The sequence below is a fragment of the Simochromis diagramma genome, unplaced genomic scaffold, assembly GCF_900408965.1.
Source record: "Simochromis diagramma unplaced genomic scaffold, fSimDia1.1 OVJJ01000747.1, whole genome shotgun sequence".
Taxonomy (NCBI): Eukaryota; Metazoa; Chordata; class Actinopteri; order Cichliformes; family Cichlidae; genus Simochromis; species Simochromis diagramma.
The window spans coordinates 2446390-2456649 of NW_024386897.1; the positions used below are offsets into that span (position 1 = coordinate 2446390).

At 38.2% G+C, this 10260-nt stretch overlaps 2 long non-coding RNA genes across 2 annotated transcripts in view; both read left to right on the forward strand.

Annotated features, from left to right (window-relative positions):
• The window catches only part of LOC120735129, a 24705-nt gene extending 22310 nt beyond the window's left edge, over window positions 1–2395 (forward strand). The window contains exon 3 of the long non-coding RNA XR_005696189.1: window positions 2151–2395. This is a non-coding gene — a long non-coding RNA (uncharacterized LOC120735129). The remainder of the gene's footprint in view (window positions 1–2150) is intronic.
• Window positions 2396–2805: 410 nt separating this feature from the next.
• Window positions 2806–5754, forward strand: LOC120735127. The gene is made up of 4 exons (XR_005696188.1): window positions 2806–2968; window positions 4501–4619; window positions 5490–5555; window positions 5689–5754. It is a non-coding gene; the product is annotated as an uncharacterized LOC120735127 (long non-coding RNA).
• Window positions 5755–10260: the final 4506 nt, after the last annotated feature.

Below are 10260 nucleotides of genomic sequence, written 5' to 3' on the forward strand. Positions count from 1 at the left end.
TCTATCTCATATACAAACGTACTCTTCTCTTTCTTTACATCCCCACTCAAGACTCACTTATGTAATGTCATTAGATTATTATGGTGACCATAATCCGCATAAAAGCATGCATTGCATACCGGTAAACCCACTAAGCTCCATTATGGCATCAATAAAAAAGTCAGGAATCTTCTTTTACCAATTTTGCTTGTCCCAGTAATAGCTCTTGGAGCTCACCATCACTTCTCGTTCCAAAACCCGATCAAACTCCCCGTTTCTGTAATGATTTCCGAAAAGTAAATGCTGTTACGAAACCCGACTCGTTTCCTCTCCCACGTATGGATGATCTGGTCGATCGTGTGGGTTCGGCAACTTTGTAACCAAACTTGACCTCTTAAAAGGGTACTGGCAGGTCCCCTTAACTCAACGCGCATCAGAAATCAGTGCCTTTGTTACAACCCGATCATTTTTTGCAATACTACCGTCATGCCGTTCGGAGTTGAGAAATGCCCCCCGCCACATTTCAACGACTGATGAACACTGTGTTACAGGGAGTCGTAAATTGCGAAGTGTACCTGGATGATATAGTGGCCTATTCCTCCACCTGGACTGAACACCTCAAGATTCTCAGGGAAATATTTGACCGGTTGCATGATGCCTCTCTGACACTGAACCTGGCTAAGTGTGAGTTTGGAAAGGCGGTTGTAACCTATCTAGGGAAACAAGTAGGACAAGGTAGAGTCCTCCCTGTTGCTGTGAAAGTGCAGGCAATATTAGACTTTCCAGCTCCACATACTCGCCGGGAGCTGCGGCATTTTTTGGGCATGGCAGTTTATTACCGTGGGTTCTGCAAAAACTTCTCTGAGGTAGTAGCCCCGTTAACCAGTCTTGCAGTCCAAAAGCGCCAGTTGTGGGGACAGAGAAATGTCAGTTCGCTTTCGAAGCTGCTAAAGCTCTCCTTTGTAGTGCTCCGGTGTTGGCCGCCCCTGATTTACACATCCGTTCAAGCTTGAGGTGGACGCCAGTGTTTTGGGGGCAGGTGTCAGGTGCTCGTGGCAGGAGGATGAAAATGGCATTGACCACCCAGTCTGCTTCTTTTCTAGAAAATTTCTAAAACATCAACGCATTACAGCACGATTGAAAAGGAAGCCTTAGCCTTGCTATTGGCCTTGCAGCACTTTGAAGTGTACCTGGGATCTAGTCCTGTTCCAACCATCGTGTTCTCTGACCATAACCCTCTCCAGTTTCTATCTCGGATGCAAAACAGCAACCAGCGCCTCATGCGTTGGTCCCTACTCTTCAGGACTTCAACATTGAGATCCGATATAAAAAGGGCTTAGAGAACGTTATGGCTGATGCCCTCTCTAGGGCTTAAATCAAACATCTTTGGTGGGGTTGGATGTTTGATTTTTTTGGGTGGGGGAAACTGTTATGACCCAGTGATGTGTTGTTGGTATTGTGCATCCCGCCGGAGGATGGTTGGTGGTATTTTCCCTTTTCTTTCTTTTTCCCTCTCCTAGAAGGTGGACACCTAGGCGTGGCTGCTAAGTATCCGGGTGGAGTCTTTACCTATCCTCGGACCTGGATAATTGATGGACCACCTCCAGTACTTAACGTCCGGATGACAGCCACCTGGCAGTGCTTTTGGGGAACCCCGTTGACTCGATCACGGAGTTGTGTGTTGTGTTATTGTAGTGCAGGCTGGAGTATTCACGTGTACCTCTAGCCTTGCCATGTAAATAATTGTAAATAGGTTAACAAGTGGCGTCACTTTTTTTTGTACCTTTGCTGTATAACTTTCACTGTCGCAGCCTAGTAGGCGTGAGAAGCCGTTTTCTTTTGTTGAACAAGTTTTCTCCTGGTTTTTCGTTAGGTAATTAGGTAAGAGACTTGTCTTTTGTTTTTTGTTTTTCTTTTTTGTAGGGAAGTGTAGGGAGTGGGTTTTAGGGGGTTTTGTTTATGGTTTTGGCATTGCTCACTGCCGATGAAAATAAATGGCTGCTTAAATACTTGACAAAGGTGTCTTTGTTGGGGTTTGTGCGTGGGTGGGAAGTGAGTGGGGCAAAACTTTTGTTGCGTTTGATTACTTGCCGGGACCAGAACGTAACACAGTAGACTAGCATTCTGTGTAATTTCAGTATTATTAACTTAACTATGATTTTGTTTTTAAGGTCTCTCAGCCATTTGAACTGGTTGGGATGGACCTTATTGGAAAACTTACTGAAACCAACAATGGACATCAATACATATGAGTTTTTATTTATTATTTTACAAAATGGCCACAAGCATATCCTTTAAAGTCAAAATCAGCTGGGGAAGTGACAAACTGTCTCATAAAATTTGTCCACCAGTTCGAATCCCCGAAAAGGATTCTTACTGACCAAGGCAAAGAATTTGTCAATTCTGTAAGCACTCTAGTCTTTGGCAAACATATGTGAACTCATATTTGAATAATTTTTTGAAAACGGTTAATTTTCTGGTCTTTATAAATCTGTTTTTGAGATATTAGTATGACAGCTGTTTATTTAAATTCTTATTGTAATGTGCTTATTGTCAGTGTATATAACTTTCTTTTGCAGCTCAACAAAAGGGTTTGCGGATTGTTAAAAATTAAAAGAAGCCTCTGCTCCTCCTATCACCCTCAAACGAATTGGCTGGTGGAGAAAATGAATGGCACCATCCAGAGGTAAATTCTTGGAGTACATGTTATACATTTATGGGGGTTCCCTTCAACCAAAACATTAATGCATGACATTAAACTATTAAAAAATGTAAATGATCTTTCATATGAATGTCTTCTATGTGCTTTCATTGTCAGAGCCCTGTGTAAAGTCGTTGGCGACCAACCAGAAATGTGGGATGAGTATCTGGATGCTGTAATGTTTGGACTCAGAACTAAAAAAAACAAGTGACCACCAAATACTCGCCTTATTACCTAATGTTTGGCAGAGAGGCTCGCTATCCTTCCGAAATCCCAGAAGAGTTCATGGTAACTTTTTTAGTTTTTGAGGCACAGGCAGATCAGTTTCAATGGATGCTATACACCACTGAATATTTCTATGGATTGTTCCACCCCTCAATAACAGTTTTCTTCATGTCCAATCAATCCCAGGATACACTGAAGCTTTGCCAGAAATACATTGTCTTAAAACCTTACCAAAGACACTTAATGTAAATTTTCACTGTATTTCTCAGTTCTTTTATGTATTATCTGTGTATCTTACACAAATTATAGTAATGATAGACATGTCTTTTGATTCAAAGGTTGATGAGACTGTGGAAGACATTGTGGGGCAGGAGGAGCTGTCAGAAGACATTCAAAAGCATCAAAATCTGTTGGAACTGGTGAAGGACAACGTGGTCAAAGCTCAGGAAAAAACAAAGGGCAAAATAAAAATGATGAAGAGAGATGTCGTCTTCAAAGTTGGTGACAAAGTTTTAAGAGCTAACATAAGAAGCCAGCAGAGGAAAGGGGGGGGAACTTGAAGCAAACTTTTTAGGCCCTTACATTATTGCAGCAATCCAAGGTAAAAGTGCAGATCTTCAGGATTCCAATGGGACAATCATTCCAAAAGTAAATATTGACCAACTAAAGTTAAGCAAAGACAGCATGCCAAGAGTGCCACACCGGGGTTTAAAGAAAACAGCAGCCACATTACTAACAGCACAACCAGGTCCAGCAGCACCAGCATCTGCTCTAGCTTCAAAGGCTACAGCAGCACCAGTGGCGGTAGCACCACCACCTCCTCCTAGAGCTACACAGGCTACAGCACCAATGGCATCACTTACATCACTACCAGTTCAAACACAACATCCATCTCCAGTTCCACAAGGTATAGCAATAACTGTATCAGATCCAGAGTCAGGAGCAACAGCACAGAAAGAGAACGAACCACCAGAACCAGCCACAAGTGCTACAGCACCAGAACACGCTACAGCTCTACAAACCGAATCCCAAACAGCAGCAGACCCAGCCTCACAGACCACAACGGCAATTATAGAATAGGATAATATATAAAAATAGAATAAAGATAATAAAACTAGTTTTGGAGGAGAAAATTAACATTTTTCCAGAAACGGTTATGTAATAGTAAAGGCCACAGGTGCAAGCCTTGAGCCTGAGTATTTTGAAATATATTCATTCTATATTCTTCAACTAAACATAATTAAAAAATTTGTTGTAATAGGTGTTTCTGCTGGAAAAAAGATTTGATAGGGGGCAAGAGCATTTCTATTGCTATGTATTTAAATTATTTTTCTTTTATTAATATGAATTTATTTAAATTTATAGAACATTGTAAGTGTAACTTTACCCCCAAATAAAAGCAAATTTAAGTGCTCTTTTTTTTTTCTTTCTACAAAATACATTGTTAAACCATGTGCCCATTTAATCAGCGTCTTAAAAGTATTTACCCTGAAACACGTCTTTTGTCAGACAACTACATAAGAAATTATGCATTTTAAATTTTGATTTACATTTAGTCCTGCTGACTTATCTCTTTTTCTCATTACTTTTTGAAGATATAATGGATGCCTGGGCTGAAAAGAGTCCTCACGTTCTACTCTCCAAAATTGGTGCTTACAAATTATTCTACTGGGATATCCAACAAATTGGTCCGGACATGGAGTTGGAAAGTGAGGTACAGTGATCTTTACTGACAACAATGCAACTATCAGTGTTTTATTCCTTGACAACAGTTAAAAGTCTATTAATGCATATCTTGCGATCATGGTGAGACAATGCAATCATCATAATTCAGCAAAAGCAGCATTTATTGATTCATTTTCAATGACTGCCATTTGGAAGAGAAAAGCTCCAAGACTCAAGGTAGGTATCTCTAGAAAGAATCTTGTGTGTATTGTTTAAGTATCTCAGATCATATCCACATCCAGATTTAGATTGGATAACAGCTTATGCAGAAAGAATGAATTGAGACTGGGGTTTGTAGATGTGGATAGTTTATTAGACTTGCCGGTTCTTTTGTTCTCTGCTTGCCTGGTTTCCTCCCTTTTTTGTACACACTCCAATCAATGCTTGATTTGAGATTTGCAAACATTTGGGCTAATATCTCTTTTGAAATCATCAACACTGCTTTATCTCTTTAATAGGTACCTTTTTATTCTGAAGTGATTCATACGTCACTGTTAAAGAGGCTTAAGAAAGCATTAAACATTATTCTGCAGATGGTACAAGGATCGCATTGAAAATGAACTCCATGTCCAAAAAAAATCCTTAGAAAGACCTTTATTAGTCTTGGAGGAAGTAATGTGCAAAACCACTTGTAAAAAATATAAGATAGTCCAGCTTCTTGCACAGTTTAAAGAAATGAGGGGTGAATAATGGCTGTCGCAGAGTACTATATAAGTGGATGATACATAATATATCATAAATTGCTTTAATAAAAAAGGACTCTAAACAACATGTTGTTGCATTTCTTCTTCTTTTTTTTTTTTTTTTTTTTTTTTAAATGTCTGAAGTTAATATTTTTATTCTTTTGTTTCAATTTAAGATCAAACCCATGGAGCATGAAGTCATTCTGGGAACTGTAAATGAACATCATCACTGGACATTAGTGGTGTAAAAAAAAAAAAAAAAAAAATTGCATTTACAATATACATCAAATCAGTTTTATAAGACAAATGCATGGCATGCAGATAATCTTAAGTCTTGAATTATTACATGTAATTCTCCACATAATTTTACTGTAGGTCATTTACCCACAAGAAAAGAAGTCGCTGTATCTTGATCCACTCGGAGAAACTAAACAAGGTATCAAAATTGTTTGGAATCAACATGGTAAGGATAAATGTTTAAATTTATTTTGACCCTTTTTTAAACTCTGTGTTGCTGTTGTTATTTTTGTGTTTTATTATGACAATTATAAGTATGATGTCAATCAAAAAAATTAAAAAAAAAATTGGTACTCACAATTTAAAAAAAAAAAAAAAAAACTAGCAGCAACAGGTTTAAATTTTTGTGTTGGCCTTCTGATATTGTGGTGTTATGGGTTAATTTTGCCTTTAAAGAGAAGTCTCCCCATGTTTCAATGTTTATTTGAGGACCTGATGTCTGTATGAGATGATGTTTTTACATTAGAAAATATAGCACGGGGAGAATAATGTTTAGTAGTTGCATAAAGTGTTGCGGAGGTTTAGCACTAAAACATCAGACAAATGTCTAAAATAATTTCACATAGGTTATACATGTGTGAATTTCATCTTTTTTCCTCCTCCACATCTCTTCAAAGTGTACTGTGTAAGTGATTGATTTCTATATCATGGGCCGAAACGGGGGGAAAAAAGCACAAGTAATTGTTCACGGAAATGCGTTGTAGACTTTTAAAAAGTAATGATTTTAACAAAACAGTGTGGTCAGTGTTCCTAACTTGATGTTCAACAGACACTTAAGCTCTCCATACTGTTCACCTTGTGTCACCAAAATTTTAAAACATGTTATTTGTTTTTATTGTACTTGTCTTTCAGGGCATTCATGTGAAAAAAAAAAAATGATGCAACGTCTCAAGATGGACTTGTGACACAGTCAAACACCCAAAACAAGTGGACGCTACCTCATGTGGAGTCTTTGCATTGAAAGTACGAGTCTTAACAGTAATACATACATACATATATACGAGAATATTGGAAATGTTGTGTTGTAATAAATGTTAATGACAGGAAAAGGAATATAAGATAATTACACAATAAAAGAATGAAATTGATTCGCAGAAAACAAATTACTATAAAATAACATTTACGATATTAGCCTATTTAGTCATCTTAGAATCTCTTTTTCAGTTTGCTGAAAGGATCTTGCAAAAAGAGTCAATAGACTTTCCGTCTACAAAAAAGCTCATAAACACACACAGGCTGCAAATTGCCACCACTCCTCTCCTAGAGACAGGTAACTCATTTTCCACCATTCAGTGTTCTCACATCATGAATATTTTCATCATGATGGCTGTAGAAACAAACCATATAGTTGTTTGAATGAAGTAATAAGTGCAGTAGGTAGCATACTCTATGCTATTTTTTTTTCCACTTTTTCAAACAGATGACTTGACAAACCCATGCAACTGACAACAAATGGGTAATGACATCAAGAAAGACTGCTAAATGTTATGATCAATTCCCATAAATGAAATTTTAACATTGGGATTTGTAATTATTTATTTTTTTACAGATTCAGTGTGAGATGTGTTTGCGGTGGTTCCACCAGCTCTGCGTGAAAAGCCCACCACCAGAAGATGTGTTTATTTGTTTCGCTTGTACATAGTTGACACTAAAGGTCCACAGCTAGTGTTCTTATGGCACACATTGTTGAGAACACACATCTACATATATAGATGTAGATGTTAAATTAAGAAATCTAAAAAAAGCAAATGGTCTCCAAAGTTACTGTAGTTATTAGTTATACTGTGATTTATTTTGCAAATAAACTCTTTCGTGATAGCAACGCCAAGGTGCATTATAGATTGGGGGGGCACACATTTTGGCAGCCGATGCCACACAGCCTGATAAATTTTGTATCCCTCAATAGCTTTTGCTGTGAAGAAGAAATCGTCTCCAAAGTTACTGTACTTATTGGTTATACTGTGACTTATTTTGCAAATAAACTCCTTCGTGATAGCTTCGCTACAAAGTGTAAACCGAGTGTAAATTCACTGGAGAGCGACGTGTTTCCATGATCGCGTCTGGTTTTACAGTATTATAGTATCAAAGTCTTTTTCTAGACAAAGTATTCCCAGCAGGTTATTTCAGTGTACAGTTTAATTAAGGTAAATTGTCTTCCACACGGCACATTACAATGTCACGAAACTAATATTAAATTCATCGAGTCTGCTGTTTTCCAGCTTTTACTCTTTATTGCGTCGACTGCAGATCAGTGACAAGTAGCGTACAGAACGGAGCTGGGCAAGTGGCTCCTCCTACTTTGCGCGCTCCTGTGAATGGGGAAACAATTTTTGACGGGGGTAACTACTTTGGCACAACACCGGATTGTAAGATGAAAGTAGACACAATTTCGGGCTCCCACATGTTTTGTTTGTTTTTTTTTACTGTTATTCAAATGCAACCGTGGAAATAACGAATAGAACAAAAGTCATTCATTCTTACCTTATACTAACCATGGTGCAGGCCAGTGCAGTGCATGAACTGATGCCTTCTCCGGTCAATTCCGATGAGAGTACATCTAATGTCCCGCTCTACTGTACAAGACAATGGTTACCTCGAGAGATGTACCACTGTGAGAGGCGGTGCTGCGGAATAGTCCAAGTGGTAGCAGCTTTAATTTCCCGCTCAACCATAAATCGATGGTTTTTCAACGTGATTGTTGTCACCTTGTCAACTATAAATAGATCAACAATCAACGATGACAGAACAACAGTGAATCAATGTTATTTCAATGTCAGTGTCAGGTTTCATCAGTATTTCAACGTTGTTTCAACATTGGTTTTGTGTTGACATTTCAATCCTGATGGTTCAGATGGAAAATCAACATCTGTTCAATGTCTCCTTGCTATCTGGGTACACTCGGCACAGATGTTCCTGTACACTATGCCGGCCACTTGGTTATGGCGTTCCATGTATGCCTTGCCTGCTAGCATCTTACACCCTGCCGTTATGTGCTGGATTGTCTCTGGAGCATCTTTACACAGCCTGCACCTGGGGTCTTGCCTGGTGTAAGATATATATATATACAAGGGCGTAGATTTGGCATTGACGGAAGGGACATGTCCCCACCAATATCCAGCGATTATTGAATTGTCCCCACCAATAATTTGATCTCTTCGAGTAAAGAAAAACAAAACCCATAGTAAGAAAAAAACGATCTGTCAACGTCTCATTCACCCAGCGGTGCAGAAAGAGTTAAATTACGTTCTCTACTGGAGTCCTACCTCATGTGACAAATATGGCCAATGTGATTGGCTGTGCTTTTCAGGGAGCTCTGTTTAGTTTTAGCAGCGGCAAGCCTGCTCTGCAAGGACCTGCAAGGAGGAGAGGAGGATGGCAGCAAAAAGAAAGAACCTGGATATAAGAAAGTATTTTTCAAAGAAACCTGTAAGTCACTTAAAGCCAAGTTCACTCATAAAATGTGTCCGTCACAATAACGTTACAGGCTATGCTAGGCTTTGGCCCACATCAGTCTAAAACTGTATGTAACCATGAATAACGTGTTTTGGAAACTAACTGCACAACAAGCAGCACTATTAGTTCTCTCAGTCTCAGAGCAGCATTTCTAATTTTGATTGAAACTGTCAGAGAAAACGGCAGCTTCGAGCAAGCCAGGATATTAGTTTACAGAGGCTGTTAGAATTATATGTCTAACGTTAAATGTTGGTGACACAGAAATTTCATCCTAATGGCACTGACATATTCATAGGTCATTGTCATGAATAGTCATGATTTTGCAAATATTCCACCTTGTAGTGCAGTTTGCACAAATTGTTTTAAAAATGCACTGACCCTGCAAACATTATTGATGAGTCAAGATCTGCACAAATTGACAGAAACACTGAAGCAGCTCCACATTTTATTCTATTGTCATGTATGTCCTATTTGTCAGGTGACAGAAGAACCAACACAAAGCTCAGAGAGTAATGGTGACACAAGATCACAGGTGAAACTGGAGGATGACTTGATGGTTCATGACTGTATTTGAAGCACATGTGTGACTGCATGTATGTGGAATGTCTCACTGTTATTCATCAGGTGACAGAGGCAGCTCTGCCATGTTGTAGCTCAGACAGAGGTGAAGAGGCGAGGTCACAGGTGACTGACTGATGATTTGGTGCTATAGATTAACTAGTATTTATTATCATGACAATTGTTAGGCTGCTGATGTAAATTGATTCATTAGTGTATGTTTGACAAAGAATCTGAATTGACACCTCTCACTTTTTATATGGAATATGGCGGAAGTAAACTAAAGTCTAAAATACTTAGTCAGTCATTTGTTTAATAGTAATTTAACATTATATGATTCACATATAAAGCTATGAATTGTAATTTTAAAAAAGCATGTAGAATAGCATATGTAGGCAAGTATATTTCTCCTTTCTTTTAATCAAGCAGCAAAGACAAAGGAAAAATAAGAAACAGGGCAGGGTTCGGTGGTTGAATCATCTGTCCCCACCAATTCCAAAACCAAATCTACGCCCTTGTGTGTGTGTGTGTGTGTATGTGTATGTATATATATATATATATATATATATATATATATATATATATATATATATATATATATATATATATATATATATATATATATATATATATGTGTAT